Source organism: Mercenaria mercenaria, chromosome 14 (genome assembly GCF_021730395.1).
Source record: "Mercenaria mercenaria strain notata chromosome 14, MADL_Memer_1, whole genome shotgun sequence".
In the NCBI taxonomy this organism is placed as follows: Eukaryota; Metazoa; Mollusca; class Bivalvia; order Venerida; family Veneridae; genus Mercenaria; species Mercenaria mercenaria.
The window spans coordinates 25231561-25250021 of NC_069374.1; positions in this window are offsets into that span (position 1 = coordinate 25231561).

Below are 18461 nucleotides of genomic sequence, written 5' to 3' on the forward strand. Positions count from 1 at the left end.
ATATTAATTATAAAAATGAGAAAAAAAAATCTAATTTCAAAATAATAATGGAATAGAAACAATAGATCAATTAATTTTCATTTAACTAAACTAGCTGCTCCCTTACAAAAAAGTTAAAAATTTTTTGTGGGAGAGTAAGAAAGGGGTTAATATTACAGCAGGTATCTTTGGTTTCCCCTTGCTGCATTAGCACTTTTTCCGCTTTTCCCTATATTTGTAGCGTTGCTGGTGCGGGCCCCAAACAATAATTACCATATTTACTAATAGACTAAAATTTGAGAAAAGTTTTTATTTTTAAAAGCACTTTCATCAAAAAAATAAAAAAAACAAAATAACAAAGCAGGGAAATCGCGCTTTAGCTGTTAAGGGACCCTAATGATCCTGGAAAAAGTAAATAAAGAAAAAGGGAGAAAAAAGTTATTCAAGAAAATTTTTACATACTTTTAGAAATGAAAGAAAAAAAAAAAATTTATTCAACCCCTCTTGAAATGCATATAAAGGGAAAATTTTAAACTTAAGGGTTTAAAAAAGAAAAAAAGAAAAAGAGTTGTATTAAAGGTTTTTAAAAAGTTTTTAAAAAATATTATTAAAGATTATTAAAGATTTTTTAAAAAAGTTTTTTTTTCTAAAAGTATTTTATTTAAATGAAAAAAATTTAACTTTTAAAGGGGTAATTTTTTGCACAGGAAAATTTGTTTTTAGATATTATTAAAAAAATATAACCCAAATTTTTAAATTTTAATTCCTAAAACCCAAAATTTCACAAATTTGGCCCAAAAGGGTTTTTGGCCCAGGGGCCCAACCCAAAGGGTTCCCAGCCCCGAAAGTTAAAAATTTCAAAAAACCTTTTTTTGAACTTGCTGTCAAGAACCTTTTCCAAAAAAAAAATTTATTTCCTTTTCAGCAACAATTTTTTAAACATTTCAATAAAAACGTTATTTTCTGCTAAACATTTGAGGGTTTGTTTCTGTTTTTGAACTTTTGTTATTTAACTAACGTAAGTTTTTTCCCAAAAAAAACATCACGAAAGGGTTTGTTATAAATGCCCCCGGGAGGGGGGGCATTTAAAAAACAATCTTTTCAAAACGGGATCATTTTTTAAAAAAACCATAGGGAAAAAAAACCCCAATTGATGGATTTGGTTTATGTTAAAACCAAACCCAAAAATTTGGTTTAAAAGCCCTTCAAAAAAAAAAAAGGGAAGGGGGAAGAAAATAGGTTGGTTTAGATTATTTAAAAAAAACTACACAAATTACACGAAAAAAAGGGTTTTAAAACAAAATTTGCCCCAAAGAAGGTATTACAATTTTAAATTGATAAAAATTTTAAAAAAATGATTTAAATTTATTAAAAAGATTTAGAAAATAAACAAATTTTTTAAAATTAAATTATAATTTCTTTTAGGGGGCTTTTTTTAAAGATTTTTTTCTATAAGTATATTATTTTTAAAAGATGGTTAAAGAAAGGTAGATAGAATGATTTCCCAAAAAATTATTAGCACTTTAGGAGAAATAATGAATCCAGAAAAAAATTATATAAAAAAGTTTTTAAAAAGAAGAAAGGGTTTTTAAAAATAAAAAAATTAAAAAATAGTTAGCGTTGAAAAATAAAAATCATGTCATTAATAAATTAAAAAATGTTATAGACCCTTTTTTTTTTAAAAAATAATTTATTTGAAGGGGGTTTGTGGTTTTTCTTTTAAACTGAAAAAAAATGCTAAAAGGGTTATGTGATTGGGCCCCAGCCAAAAAAATATTCGAAACAATCCAAAAAAAATTTATTGCAACCGATTGTGACACTAATGAAGAAAAAAAATAAAAAAAGCACTTTTTGCACCCTCCAAAGACCTTTAATTTTTAAATTTCAGGGGTTAATAACAATGTGGGCAAAGGAAAAAAAACCAATTTAAAAAAGTGGAATTCAAAATCCAGCGGAAAAATATTATAAAAAAAAATATTTTAGTTCTTCTTAAAATTTTAAATTTACTTTATTTTTTTTTTAAATCCTTTTTTCCTTAGAGATTTTTTTCTAAAAAAAAATATATAGAGGGAAAATTTGGGAAGATCTAAAAAAACAAATATTAAAAAAAAAATTTTAAATTTAAAAATTACATTTTGGACAAACCCAAAGAAAAAAATTTTTTTAAAATATAAAGACTCTTATGAAATATTAAATCTGAACTTAAAACTTTAAAAAGGTTTAAAAAAAAAAGGGTTTTTTAAAAAATAACTTTTGCAAAAATGGATTTTAAAACTGATACAATATAAAAATTGTTTATTTCCCAATCAAAGGCTTTAGAAATAATTAATACAAAAAAATAAAAAACCCACTTTACATAAAAGCCTTTAGATGAAATAATAAATGGGAATTTTGGGTAATTGGTTTTTCTGAAGGAAGTGGGGGAAAGAACAGAGTCAGTTGATTGCTCATTATATAAATAGATTTAATTAGTCCACTGGCTGCTTCAAGTTTTTTTAGAGTTCCCCAAAAACCATTACAACATCCAATGAAAGGTTTAATAAAATAAGAATGATGAAAAACAAATGTTTTAGATGGTGTCATTTAGCTTAAAAATTTTCCCTGTTAAAAAAAACCCTCTTAGATTTTTCAAAATATAAAAAAAAATATAAACTTTCTTATTATACTGGAAAAAAAATTTTTTGTTAAATTAAATCAAATACCTAAAATAAAATTTTTAAATGATTTTATCATTTAATTATTTGGTTATGAAGAACCTACGGGAATTTATCCATTGTTTTATCAAAAAAAATCAATACAAAAGAACACTGTGACATGTTGCTAATTACTAATAAATAAGTTTAACTGATGATGACGGTAAGGGGGGTTTTTAAAAGCCACTTTTAGTCCAACTATGTTTGGAATAAAAGGCTTTTTTTAGATTAATGAAAAAAACAAAACAAAAAATAAAAACCCAAAAAAAAAAATTTTTTTTGTAAAGTTGTTAAAAAACATTTTACTCAAGAAAGAATTTTTAAATAAAATTTTTCCCAAAAATTTGTTTCCCTATTAATGGAAACCAAGGTTTAAAAATCCCAAAAAAGGGGGGAAAAGAAAAGTAAATTTTAAAAAATTTTTAAAAAGGTTTAGCGTCCCTTTTTGAAATTTTAAGGGGGGGATTTTGAATCAAAAAACTAAAAAATTTTTAAAACTGCTTTCCTTTCAACTGAATTCCTTTTTACTAAACCCAAATTTTAAAAATCATATAGATTGTGGTTCGGTTATAAAGTTGTTTGGTTGTTTGATAAAGTTTAACCCAAAACCACCCAGTTTTTCCAGAGGTCTTAAAAAAGCATTTCTAAGTTTATTAAAAAAATGCTTGGGGGAAGGGGGAATATTGTAAAAAAATTTTTAAAAAGAACTTTTTTAAAAAAAAGATTTGAGAATGTCTAAAAAAGCGAAATTGAATTTAAAAAAAAAATGGGTTTTTTCATATCGGGTAAAAAAGGGAATAAAAGGGAAAAAGGGAAAATCCGTCGGGATCATTGCCCATATAACGGGGAAAAATTTTCAGGGGGAAGTGCTCACTCAAATGTAATATTTTTTAGACTTCCCACCCAAAATTCCTTTTTATTTTTAAAATTTTAAAGAGGTTATGACGGTCATTTTATTATGCAGCAAATGGGGAAAATTAAAAAAGAAATTAATGTTTTTTTCCTAACAATTTTGGAAAGTTTTATGGCATTTTTTGTTTTCCCGGGACTTGGTCTTTTTTGATTTTTTCCCAAATTTTATGTTCCAATCATTGGTTAAACCTGAAAAAAATTTTCCAGAATTTAATTTACACTTCAACTAAATTTAAATTTGTGAAAGTGTTGAATTTTTAAAGCCCAAAAGGGGTTTATCCATATGATTACTGGATTCTTTTAAAAAAATTCAAAGAAAAAAAAATTCCCTTTTAAAAAGAAGTTTTTTTATTCAATTTTAAAAATGAAACAACATTTCTGACAACGAATTAAAAAGAAAAAGTTTCTTTGGAAAAATTTTTTAAAATTTAAAAAACAGGGGGGGAGAAAATTCAGGGAATTTATATTTAAAAACTGACTTTAATTACTTTTAGCTGATGTATTAAAAAATTTTTTGGGAAAAATTATGGTTTAGAGTACTCCAGATTAGACCCTTTTGCCCATTTTTTTTTAGTATTTTCCGGGGTTAGTTTGGGGAAATGCAATGTTAAAAATGACGGGAATTTAAAAGTTAGATTTAAAAAATGATATTGATATGAAATTTTTATTAAAAAGGGACTGAGGGAGGAAAAAGTTATTTTTCAAACAGATCCCGAAAAAGCAAACAAAAAAATATATAAAAGATTATGATCCAAAAACTTAAACAGAAAATTTACATTATGTACCTCGAGGGCAATAACCTTTGGGTTGGGGCCATTTTTTCAACCTTTCCCCTCGGGAAAAATTTTAAATTTATATCCGAAAAAAAAATTTCAAAAAAAATTAAATTGAAAAAGGAAAAACAAATTTTTAAAATTGAATGGATTTTGAATTTCCAAAAGAATTACATAAAACCCACAACGATTATCCTTTAGTCCTGAAAAAATTAAAATACCAGACGAATGGCTTTCTGACTTATTTAAAAAAATTTTTTAAAAAAAAATTTTGAAAATAGGAAAAAAGTAATGTAAAAAAATTATTTTCCAAATTTTTAAATTGAAAAAAAAAAAAAAATTATGTAGTTTATTATAAAAATTTTTGAACAATAACACAATTAGGGTTAAAAGTAACAAAAATACAAAAAAAAATTATTAACTTTTGACGAAAGCCCTTTGGGTTTAAAAAAAAGTATATTGTTTTTTAATACTAAAAAAAGATCTAAAGCAAAAAATTATTTAAAAAGGGAAATTTTTTTAATTTAAATTAAAACAAGTCGGGTATTCGGAAAGGGACGATGGAGAATTTACGCAAGGGGGTTTAAATTTTAAAAATTTAAAAATCATGATGGAAAAAACCTTTTTTTAAAAAATATATACCCAAAACCCTTTTCATTTGTTAGTTCAACGATTTTTAAAAAGGAATTTTTTTGGGTTATTCATAGAATAAAAGAAATTTTGGGTTTTTAAAACCCAGACCTTGTTATTTTGGGAATGTGCTTCTAGATTTATCAAAATATTTAATGAGATTTTTTTTAAAATTTTATTAAAGGAAAAGTACGGGGAAATTGAAAAAATTACTATTCACTGACACTGATTCATTATGTTTTGAAAAAAAAAACCAAAAAGAGGGCATAGGGAGGATTTTTAAAAGGACAAAGTTTTTTTTGTTTAATAGTGATTTTGTTTCAATTCAAAATTTTATTTCGACAATAATAAAAAAGAAATTTTGGGAAAAATTTTTAAAGTTTAAAGCGGGCCGGCATTCCCATGTGAATTTGTCGGATTAAAAAGGGAAAATGTTTCATTTTTAAATTTAAAAAAACGAATTTTTAAATTTTAAAAAAATGAAAAGGAAATTTAAAAAAACTTGTTGTTAAGAAAAAATTTAATTTCATAAAAATTAAAAAAAAAGATACTTTTTTTAAAAATTTCAACCCAAACTAACCCACCCCTTTTAAAAAGTTATTCGCTTGTTTAAACACAATCTTTCCATTTATGTTATAAAAAAAAACATTTTTAAATAATGTTATGACGAAAAAGAAAATTATTTTTGATAAGGGTTTATTGTTTCATTGGGTTTTTCTTTTTTTAAAACTTTTTAAAATTTAATTTTTAAAAATTAATTTTTAAATTTTAAAACTTTTAAAATTTAAAACTTTTAAAAATTAAACCCCTTAAAATTTTATAAAAAACCGTAAATTTTTAACTGAATATTCAAATTTTTAAATTTTTTAATAGAAATAACATCATTTATTTTAAATTTTTTGAAAAATTTAAAATGGGAAATTTAGTTTCATTTTTTTCTGTTATTTTTTGCTTTTGTAACTTTGAAAAATTTTATTTTTCTTTTTTTTTTAAGTTGTAATTTAGCTTTTTCCTTTATCAATTTTAAATTGCATCAACAAGAATAATTAAAAATGAAATTTTAAAATTAATTTTTACTTTTTTAAACCCTTTTGAAAACTAAACCGGATTTGGGCATTTCATTTTTCCCATTGTTTTTAACCCAAAAAGGGTTATCTTGATTTAAACATGTTAGAAAAATGGAGGGTTTTAAAAATTAATTGTCTTTCTATTTGTTTTTCTATTTTTTTTTTCTATTTATTTACTTTTTCTTTTTAAAATTTTTAAAAATTTTTTCCCCTTTATTTTAAATTTTTTCCAGTTAAATAAAAAACAGAAATTTAAATTAAAAAACTAAATTTTTTAATTTTAAATTTAAAAACTAAAGTTTAAAATTAAAAAGTTTGTTTTCATCTTTAAAATGCATTTTTCTGTTATTTTTTTCTGATGAAAAATACCCTTTCAAAACCCCTTTAAAAATTTATTTCTGTAGATTTTTTCCTGTCAAAAGGAAGAATGCCCAAACATTGCCCCTTTGGGTTTTAGAAAAATTTTTAAATTTTTTTTTTCCCTATAATAGTATTGTTTTGTCCGATCCAATGTAAATTTTCCTCGGTTTACTATATTTGTATTATAGGAAAATTTTACTAAGGAAAGGGAATCAAAACCAGCTTTTCCACACCTAAATAAAAATGCGATAAGGGGGCCCTTTTTCCTCTTTTTCATTTTTAAAAAAGGGCCCCCCGATAAAAAAATTTAAATATCTATTTTTTAAATTTCCGGCTTTTTCGATTTTAAAAAAACCCCCTTTTTTTAAAAATTTATATTGGTACAGCTTTTTTTTTGTTTTTGGGTTTTTTTTCTTTAAAAAATCTTTTTTAATCTACGTTTTATTTCCGATCCTAACGGAAATGCTTTTTAAATAGTTCAGCCCGGTCATCTTTTCATTTTGTTGAATGAAATCCAGGCACCCAGACGGTCAAAATATTTTTTCTTTTTTATTTATTCAGGGGGACTTTTTATTTAAACCTTGGTTTCTGTTTAAAAAAAAAAACGTTATTTTAAAAAAAGAAACATTTAAATGTTTTCTTTTTCAAATTTTTTTTTCCCCAATTCTTCTCTATCTTTTCTATCTTTTTTTTTAAAATTTTAAAAATTTTATTTCGCAAAAATCATAAAGTCGTTTTTTTTGTAGCAACTTCAAAAGCAGTTAAACTATCAAACAACCCCCTTTTGGGTTCTAGCTAATTGTGTTTCTTGTTTTAGAAAAACTTTTTTATTTTTGTAATTTCTTGGGTATTAGTAGAAATTTCTTGGTATTAGAGAAATTTTTGATTCCCCCTTGTTTGGGTTGTTTTTTTAATACAGAGTCAGATCATTTATTTTTTTTTTAATTTTATTTTTAAAAATTCTTTTGTTTTCTTTTTCAACATTTCTGAAAGGTTTTTTTAAATTTCTGGGGACTTTAAATTGTGGCGGTTGTCAACAGTACAAAACAATTTCCCGAAGTTTTTTTTCTTAAAATTTTCTAGGGGTCTTTAAAATTGTGTTAATTGCTTTAGCATTAGCAGTGATTGATTCTCCTTTTTTTAACTGATTTTTAAAACTACAAAGTCCATTTAATTTTTAGGGTTTTTTCAACTTTGAAATTAAAATTCTTTAAAATTCTTTTTGAAAATTTTTTTTGTAATATTATTTAAGGGGTTGCATATTTTAAATTTTAGGGACGGTTGTCAACTTTTTATAACCCAAAAATCGAATTTTTTTTTTTTTTTTAAAGTCATCTTTTTTTAAAATTTGGGAGCTCTTTTTTAAGGTTATTAATGCTTTTAAATGGCCCTTCACCTTTTTGGTAAAGGGAACCTTTTCCCAGTTCAGATTTTATTCTGCAAAGGGGTTTATTTTTGAAAATGTATCGGGGTAAATCTTTTTTCCCCTTTTAAACCATTTCAGTTTTTTAGTTTATTTATTTTTTGTTTTGATTTTAATGTACATTTTTTGTAACTTTTTCTCAGCTTCATTAATCTTGTTTTTTTATTTTCTTCATGTTTAATCTTTACTATCTTTTAATTCCATATTTTTGCTTGTTTTAAAAATTTTTTAAATTGACTCTAAAAAACTTTTTTTATGTTGTATCTGTCAAATCTTTTTTTCTCTTCAAGTTCTTTAATAAAAATAAAACTATAGCTTTCATTTTTTTCCGAGTTTCCCTTTTTAATTTTTTAAACTTTTAAATTAATGATTTGGGTTTTTTAAGTTTTTTTTAAAATTTTCCCAATATTCTTTACTTTTTTTCTTCTAATGTCTTTTTTTTATAGATTTGTTGTCTTCAAGATTATGTCATCTATTACATTTTAAACTTTTTTATACAAAAAACCCGTCTTAAAAACTGCTCTTTGGGGGTTTATTGGTCTCCTAGGTTGTTTTATTTCTTTAAACCTCCCATATCTAATGTTTTGTTCTTTTGGGGTTATAAAGTTACTTTTTTTTTTAAGTACGTTTCCTTTTCCCTTTTTTAGTTTTTTGTTGTTTTTTTGCATAATCACTTAAATCAATTTTCCAAATTTTTAATTTTAACTTATACTGTGGGTTTCATTATTTGTTCTATATTTTTAAAAAAACCTCCCATTTTTATTTTCCCAAAGAAAAAGTTTTTTCTAAAAAATTCCTTGGTTTAAAAAATATATAAGAAATCATATTTTTGATTTTTTTGCATTAGAAAAAGTTTTTGGGTTTAATTTTTGTTCATTACAAATTTTCATTTTCTCGTTTCCCCTGTACTTTCAAAAAAAAAAATTGTGAACTTTTAATTCGGATTTCTTTTGGTGTTTTATTTTTAAGACGGGATTTAAATAAATAACAAACAGTTTTTGTGACGCCCTTGAATAAAGTTTTTTTGTTTATTTCATTTTGAACCTTTTTATTTCAATAAAAAAATCATAAAATTTTTACTCCCTTTTTGTTTTTTTTTTTTTCAAGTTTCTCAAAAGGGTTCCTTTTTGGGTTTGGGAAAACCCGGCCCGAAATTCAAGTATTTCTTTGGATTTTATTTTAAAATTTTTTTTTGAAATTTTGGGGTTTAAGCTGTTAATTAAATCTTGAATTTTTTAGATTGTTCTAATTTTTTGCTTTTGGTTTTAATTTATCATAATATATAAAAGGTTTTCGAAGGTATGCATTTAAAGTATTTGTTTTTCCGATCCAGAAGAACCCAATATTAAATTCTAAAACTTGAATCTGGGATTTTAAAGGGTAATATTTTTTAAAGTTATTAGATTTACATTTTTTTTATCATAAATTTTGGGAAATTTATTTATATTTAAATTAATTTTTTTACATTATCTTCCCCTTATTTTTCATTATTTTACTTTATTTTACATTTTCTTACGTTTTTTATATTAAAAAGCAAACAAAAAATTTTTGAATAAAAATAAGAAAAAATTTTTGTCGGGGAAAAGATGGAAACTCTTTGAGAAAGAAATTTAAAGAGAGGAAAAAAAATTGAAAGCTACAAACCCGGGATATGTACATGAAATTTTTTAAACCAATTTTTGAAGGAAAAAGAAAAATCAAAAAAAAAAATTTCAAGTCAGTTTAAAAAAAATTTTCCCGGGGAAATTTAAAAAAACAATTGCGTTTTTAGGTGATGAAATGAAAAACAACAAACATATCAAGGGGTTTTCCCCAGTATTCCAAAAAAACGCAACCTATTACGGTTCCCTGGGAAAAATTTGGAAAAAAACTAAAAGCAACAAGGAAAAAATGTAAACCCGTTGATTGGGGGGGGGGGGGGGGGGGGGGGGTGAAAACCTTTTTAGTGGATACCAGGAGTAAATTAAAAGGGAAATTTGAAGTTTGGAAGGAAAAAATGGGGGAAAAACTGAAAAAAACTGATATACAACTTTAAAAATACAAAATGAAAAAAAACAGAAGAATTTGGGGGGAAGACCAAAAGAAATTTTTAGTTGGGTTTTAAAAAGACATTTATTTGAAAATTTTAGGTGAAAAAAAAATAATACACCACTAAAAAAGTGTTTGGGAATTTTTTTTACTGCAAATCTAAAGATTTTCCCGATGAAAAAAAAAGAATTGAGAAGAAGTAAAAAAATATCCTGAAAAGGGCCCTAAAGGATATTTTAAAAAAATTTTTGGGGAATGAATCTGGTGGGAAAAAACTAGAAAGAAAAAAAAAAACAGATCTTGATTTTAAAGCAAAAGGGGAAACAATTATAGCTGAGTCGAATAATTTAAAAAAATACAGAGGAAAAATATTAGGGAAAAATTCTAAATCTTGGGGAAAAAATTTTTTGGGAAAAAAAGGAAAAAAAGGGTATTTATAACCCATTATAAAGTTTCACCAAAAGGGGCAATATTTGGGAAAATTTTTTTATTAACTTAAATAAAATTTCGGACAAAACAAATTTGGTTTTTAAGGATCAAAGAACTGGAAAAAAAAGTAGATAATTTATTTGATTGGGTTTTATTAATAAAATTTTAAAAATAATAAAAAACATTCAATTTTAAATTCCCCCCCCCCCCCCCCCCCCCCCCGGGAAAAAAATTTAAAAAAAATTAACAGAAAAATCAGGAATACCTTAAAATAAAAAAATTATGAAAATTTTAAAAAAAAAATTGGGACAAGGGTTTAGACGTTTGTTTTCCCTTTTAATCCGGGAAAGAATTGGTTAAGACTTGGAGTTAATTTGTGGTTCAAAATTTAAAGCTGGAAAAAAAATAATGAAGAACTAAAAAAAAGGGAAAGGGATTAGAATAATTGAAAGAATATTAAAAAAGAATTCCCCTCTTACAAAAAAAACATTTTTTTTTAAATGTTATATAAAAATTATTTTTCTTGAATTTTTGATTTTTAAATTTTATAAAAATGGGAAAAAAAAATAGTATTAAATTCTGAAAAAAGTTTGGGTTTAAAAACCAAAAAAACCGGTGATTTTTTCAAACAGATTTGGGCGTTCTTTAATTTTAGATAAAAAAAAAAACTTATGTTGGGTTTGGGTTTTGGGTAGTATTAACACTATGACCTATTCCTGGGATAATATTTGTGGGAATATGGCAATAAAAGAATTCGGGTTTTTTTAATGGTAAGGATTGGAAAATTCCCCCCAAATTTTCAAATGGTTTTTACGTTACAAGATATTAATATTTTTAAATTTGGGAAACATTAATAAGTAAAGGTTTAAATTTTGGGAAATTTGAAAAAATCAGACATTGCTCCCCAATTTAAATTTGGAATTTGATTTAAATTTTTTTAAGATTTTGATTTCAAATTAAAAAAAATTTTTTGTTGGATTTGAAAAAACAAAATTTTATACATTTCTTGGATTTGGGGGAAAAAAATTGTAAACAAAAATGAAAAGGGGAACTACAAAACCAAATATAACTAACTTTTGTGGAAAATTTTCAATTTAACAAAATTCCCCTTGTGGGAATTTTTTCTTTAATTTATTAATTTAAAATTCAACTTGTAAAAAATGGTTAAATTTCAAGGTGAAATTTATTTTTATGCTTTTTAAGTTAAAGCAGAAAATTTTAAAAAGATTTTTCCATTTACAAAAGAACCAAAGAGGTTTGGGTATTCGGAAAATTAAAAAAAAATATTAAAAAAATTCAAATTTGAAAAATATATTACAGATTTTATTTGGTTTGAATAATTAATTTTAATTTAGGGTTTTAAAAAAAGTTTTACAATTTAAATTTTTAAAAAAATTTAAAATTTAATTTTGAAAAATTTTAAATTTTTTGTTTTAAAATAATGTTTCAAGGAAAATTTATGATAAAAAAAAGGAATATTTTTTTTTTTTGTTGATTTCTCACAGGGAAAAAAATCATACATGGTCAGGGATCTTTGGGCATTTAACTAAAATTTTTTTTCAAGCGGGGTTGCATTCTTTAAATTTGCCCCAGCTTTGGAAAAAAAATCTTTGGGAAAAAGCAGGAAAAAAACGAACACTTGAAAGTGGAAAAAAAAAGGGGGGGAACAGAAGTTGGGGAAAATTTTGCTGCTAAAAAAATTGTTGAAAAATTTAAAAAAAAAACCCGCTCCCCGGGGGAAATTTGGGAATTTAAAATTTCTAAGGAATTACAAGAAAAGAAAAACAGTAAAAATAACAGTAAAAATAATAAAGGGTAATGAGGAGGGGTATTTTTTATAAAAATTTTAAAAAATTATTGTCAGGATCTGGAATTCAAAACATTTATAAAAAGTATTTTAAAAGTTTTAATTTTTTTAAAAAAAAAATAATTTTTAATTTTACATGTTTTTGAACAAAACAATATTGTGAAAAGATATGAATTTTAAATCCTATTCAATTAGTTTCAGCCCTTTAAAATTTTGTCTTGGGAAATTTAAAGTTAAGCAACAAAAAAAAAAACGGTTTTCACTTTACAAATTTAAAGATAGAAAGCTCATTTTTGATTGGGTTTTTTGCTTATTTTGAAGGAAGGTTTTTTAAATAAATAAGTTTGTAATTTGGGTTTAAAAATTATGGTTTGGGGGAGGGCCAAATTGCTCTAATTAAAAATGCAGCTTCATTGAAATTTATCAGTTAAGTGGTTAAACCCAAAAAGGAAAAATTGTTTTTTGATTTTAATAATTTTTACAAAAATAACAAATGTTTAAAAAGTTTTTGGGTTTAAATATCTGAAGTTTTTGCAAAATCAAATGGGAAAAAAACGAAAAATATTTATTTAGTTATACCCGGTTTCTGCTGGGCCCCTGTTTAAAAATTTTTAAAGGTTTTTAAATTTAGAAAGGAAAATTTCTCCCCAAGGGGGGGTTTTAAAAAGGGAAAAAAAAGCTAAAATTCCATTAAATAATTTTTTCTTTTTTTCCCGGGGTTTTGAAAATAATATTATACCTCCCAAATCAAATTCAAATAACACCTTTCGCTGACAGATGATGATTTAATTTAATTTTTTGGTAAAAAGTGCTGATGTGGAGAGTAATTTTAACAAAAAATTTAAATTTATGGGGGTTTCCCGTTTGGTTTTTTTAAAGAATTTGGGGGCTTAAAATTTTAAATTTTGAAAAAATTTTCAAAACAAGGGTGGGCATACCTGCGGGGAAATGGTTTACGGGAATCAACTGAACCAAAAAAACTAAAAATAACCTTTTTGAAAAAAAGGGGTGGTTTTAACGAACCCCCAACATGTATTGTTTATTTACAACGACCTTGTTTTAAAAATAATTCCCAAAAACAAAACCCCCTTTTTAAATTTGATAATTTAAAGTTAATGCAGCAAATGAAAATTTTCCCCTTTTAGCCCCTTGTCGTCTTGAAATTGGGAATGGTGTTTTTTATCCGGAAAAAAGAATACACCAAAATATTCAAGGAAAAATATGATGATGTAATTTAAAATTTTTATTTTAAACAAAAAAAATAAGACCACTGGAAGTCTCTTAAATAGATTTAATTTTTAAAGTTTGGGGTTTTGGGGTTTTTTCATTTTAAAACCCTTTGGGAAAAAAAAAGGAATTTTAAAATACAGAAAATTTCCCAAAATTTTACATTAAACAAACTAAATTAAATATTCCCACCGGGAGCTTTAAAAATTTGTGTTTTTCGCCCAAATTTTATTTTATGAAGAAAAAAGTCGAAATTTAATTTCTTTTGGAAATGAACTTGTTATTGTTTAAAATTAAATTAAAATATAAATTTTTTTATAATGCAAAACCCAAAATTTTTTTGAATATAAATTGTTAAACCCAAAAAGATGGACAAAGAAAAAATTTAGCACAAGCTTTTTAAAAATAAATTCCCCCAAACTTTTAGATTAAAACATGAAAAAATTTTAAAAGGAAATTCCCTTTTTCTATTTAAAAAAACACAAAATTTAAACAAATTTTAAAAAAACTGTTGTAAATTAAAAAGGGATTAGAAATTAAAAAATTTTAAAAAAAAAAAATGGTTTCCCGGGCAAGGCCAAAATTTGGGGGAATTTTTTGGAGCTTTGGCTGGTTTTGTTTGGGGGAAAAAAAAATTCTTTTCCCAATTTGGGGAGGCAAAAAATTTGCTCCAAAAAATTTTAGCCCCCTTAGGGGTCGGGGGCCCTTTGGGCTGGCCAGTACTGGTGGGTTTGTTTAAATACTTGGGGAAAAAGGTTTGAAATTTTAGTAGCCAATGGGTAAGAGAAATTTTGATATCACCAGCTAACAACCCCAATTTAAAGAAAAGCAAAAGTAGGATCTGGAGTTTTTTTAAATTTTAAAAAAAAAAACAGAAACAAAATTGGGGGGTTTTTCCCGGGTTATGGCCCGGCTGCTAGGGGCTAGGGTTTCCTTTTGATTTTTCAATTTTTTGTTAAGGGGGTAAGGGCATGGCCCCGGGTATTTCGGATTGATTCTCAAGAAGGCCTTACAGAACGGGAAATTTCCCATAGTTAAAAAAAAAAAATAAAATTTTTTTAAAAAAAACCAATTTTTTTAACTTTGAAATTGGGAACAAGGGATTAAAACCAATTTAAAAAAATTAAAAATTTAGGGGGTATTTAAATGAAATAAAATTTTTCTTAAAAATTTAAAAGTAAAAGGACGAGGGGTGGAATTAATCAAAATTTAGATGACTTTTGTTGGGTTTTGGAAAAACATTTTTGGGGTTTTTTTTTCTTTAAAAATTTGTACTTTGATTCATTTGGGACTTCCTTCCCTCCAAAAAAAAAGTAAATTTAAATTATTCCTTGGGGGGTTTTTAAATATAACAGATACAATTTCCCAAAACAAAAAAAGTTACCTGTGGTTATTATTTTTTAATTTTTTTAGTAAAATGTTTACAAGATGGTTAAAAAATTTATATTTTATTGTATAAAAAAAACTAAAAGGGGAACCCCCAAACCCAAAGAGTAAAAAGAACAAATCAATTATAAAATTTTTTTAATAAAATGAGTTTTAAAAAGTATTTAAAATGTAAATTAAAAATGTACCAAGAAAAAGGAATTTTCTTTAAATATTTAAAAAAAAAAGGGTTTCATAAAACGTTTTTTTTCCATATACTCCCAAAAAACTTATACGGAAAGTGACGTGGTTTTCCTGTAACGTTATATAAATAGAAGTATAGATAATAAAAATTTAAAAATTGAAAGGAAAAGACGTGCGTTTACAGTGTTAAAACGGGTTTCTATTTAAAAAAAAGTTAATATATAGAAATTCCACTAAAAGTTAAAAATAAAATTGAAAAGGGGTTTTCGGAAGTGACGGGCGTTTCAGTGTAAAAAACCCCTTACTATTTAAAAAAATGTGAAATTGGGACATGGAAAATTTCCCACTAATGTTAAAAATACTTGAACGGAAAGATTTACTTTCGTTTACGGGTAAAAAGTTACTATAAAATAAATTTTGAACATTATTTTTTTTGGAATCCTTTTAAAAAGATTTTTACTGTTAAAAACGATTTTGTTTTCCAAATTTTAACTCTGTACATATTTTCTTCGATTTTAATTTCCATTTTTGATTTTAAAATTCCAGGGGTTTTTTAAAAAACCCCCTTCCCAAAATTTCGGGGGAATTTTTTTTTCTCAAATTTAAATTTATAAACTAAGGCCGGGGTTTCGACAGTAAGGGGGAATTTCTGTGTAAGGGACACCCCCTGCGATTTTAAAATAAAAATCCCCGGGGTTACAAAACCTTTGGGCAAAAAATTTTCTTAAAATTTTTTAAAAATAAATTTCCAAACTGAAGGTACCAAAAAAAGAAAAATTTTCCCTTTTGTTTCTGTATATTGGGTTTTCTAATTTTTTAATGCTTTCAAAAACATTTGTCCTCGCTTGAAAAATCCACATTAAAATTTTTCCCTTTAAAAACCCCCTTTTGCCTCCCAATTGATTTCGTTTTTTTCTTTTTTAAAGCTTTTCTTTTTAAAACGTAACCCCTTTGGGTTTTTCGCTTTGTTTTGGGTTAATGTTCAAAAAAATTTCTTTAATTTTTTGAACTGGAAAGTTGTAGCCCATTCTTTTGGGAACAAAAAATTTTTTTTGTTTAAATTTCTTTTAAATTGGGGGGGTTTAAATTTCCCTCAAAACTTTTAAAAAGGTCTGCTGTTGTATTTTTTTTCCCCAAAAAGGGAAAAACCCAAACTAAAGGGAAATTCATAAAATAAAGGGAGGTAAAAATAAATTTATCTCTAAGAAACACAAAAAAATATTTCTAAAGTTAGTGAAAGAGATCCATCAAAGATTGTAAAAGCTTTTTAAATAGTGGGGGTAAAGGGGTTTTTTAAAAAGTACTTACATTGTAATTTGTTTTTCCCTTTTTTTCTGTTTATCGTTGTATGTTTTATTAAAATCAGGGAAAAAAATGTTTGGTTTTTAAAAACGATTAGGGTTTTTGTTGCAAAATACGACCATTTTTTTAGAAAAATATCACGTAAATCCCCCTTAAAATTTTTTTGAATAATCGTTAAAAAAGAAAAAATTTAAGGAAAAATGTCAGTTATTTTTTAAAACCCGGGGGTTTTTTCCCAAAATACGTTGGGGAAAAAGAAAGTAAAATAAAATTTTTTCCCGTTATTTATAACCCGGGGTTTTGGAAAAAAACATTTAAAACAAAAATAAAGTTAAAAAAACCCGTGGAAATTTTTAAATTTTTCCCGGGATTAGTTGGTTCGGGGCCGGGGAAATTTAAAAGGGAAAAAGGGGTTTTACTGTTTCAAAAAAAACAATTACTGCACTATCTATTTTAGATTTAAGTGTAAACTAAAATGCCCTCAAAGTCGCAGTCTTAAAAAAAATAATTTAAAATTTCCCTTTTTTGGGAAAAAAAGAACTATTATACTTCACAGCACTACCAAAAGTTGCAAAAAATTTCTGTTTAAAAGGGGAGGGGCATTGAAAAGAAAAAACCCCCTAATGTTTTAAAAACGTTTAATGCCTGGGGGAAAGGTTTTGACATTTTTGTGGTGGGTTTGGGGTTTTTTGTTTTTGGGGTTTTTAAAAGCCTTTTTTTCAAAAAGTATTTCAGGCAGGGCTGGATTTTAGGATTCTGTACCCGGTACAAAAACCCGTTTTTCCCGAAGTAACTGCCCAAATTTCCCCCCTTTAAACAGAGGTGGTTGGGCTTAAAGATTTCAACCCCACTGTTGTTTATCAAATTTTGTCAGGAGAAATTACGTTTTAGGCCCCAGGATCAAACTCACGACCCCCCCGTTTCCCCAGACCCAAAGCTCTACCTACTGAGCTAAGGAGGCGGGGTTTTTTTTTTTGGTGAAATTTTTTAAAAAAGGATTTGGGGGTTTTTTTTTTTGGGGAAAAATTTTTAATTTTTTTTGGGGGGGGGGGTTTGGTGAAGGGATTATTTTTAGGGGGGTGGTTGGGGGGTTTCTTTGTAAAAAAGTTTTTATGGGGGGGGGGGGGGTTAGGGGGGGGGGGGGGTTTATTGGGGGGGGGGGGGGGGGGGGGTTTTTATTGGGGGGGGGGCGGTTGGGGGGGGGGGGGGGGGGGGGGGGTTTAAAGTGTTTTTTGGGGGGGTGGGGGGGGGGTTGGGGGGTTGGGGGGTTGGGGGGGGGGGTTTTGGGTTTTGTTTTTTAAAATTTTTGGACCATATAAAAAGGGGTTTGGGGGGGGTTTTTTAATTGGTGAAAAAAGTTTTACTTGTTAATTTTAAATTTGAAAGGCGGGGGAAAAAAACTTTTTAAGGAAAAAAGGGGGGGAAGGGTTGGGGAAGTAAAAACTTGTGGGCCTTTCTTTTTTTTTGCTTTATTTTCTTTTTTAAGGGGGTAAAGGCTGAGGTCAAAATTTGGGGTTTTTTATATTTTAAAAGTTTGGTGTCAAAAAATTTTAAAGTTTTTGGGGAAAATGAGAAAAAATAAAAATTTTTTTTAAAAAGGCATGGGGGAAAAAAAAATTTTAAAAAAAAAAAGGGAAAAAAAATTCTGAAACCCAGGAATAAATTAAAATTAAAGGGAAAAACCAAATTTCCCTTTTTGGAAAATTTTTTTGATGCGGGTTTTTTTTTTATTTCCCAAATTTAAATTTTAAAAAATTGCCCGTTTGTTTTTCCTTTTAAAGGTTTGGTTAAAACATAAATACCTTAATTTTCCATTGGGCCCGTTATTTAAAGAAAGGGTTGGGGCATTTTGGACCCCCAAAGGGTTTTTGTGGGGTTTGTTCCCTTCAAAAAATTTTTTTAGCCCATTAAAAAGGAGTAAGTAAAGGTTTCCCTTAGGAAAGGAAAAGGGGGGGCTTAAAAAGGGTTTTTTCCCTTCTTTAAAAATTGGGGTATAAAATTTAAAAATGTTTTTACCCCGGGGGGTTTCCCGGGTTTTTAAAGTTTTTTTAAAAATTTTTCAAGAGCAAATAAATAAATTTTTGTTTTTTTTATTAATTTTGAAAGGGAATTTGGTTTAACAAATTTTTTTGTTTTGACATCCCCCCTTTTAATTAAAGGTAAAAAAGAAACCGGTCACAATGGCCCTTTTTGGAAAAAATGGAAAAAAGGTCCCTTTGGGGGAAATTTGGTTGAATTTTAAAATTTTTAAAAATCCCGGAT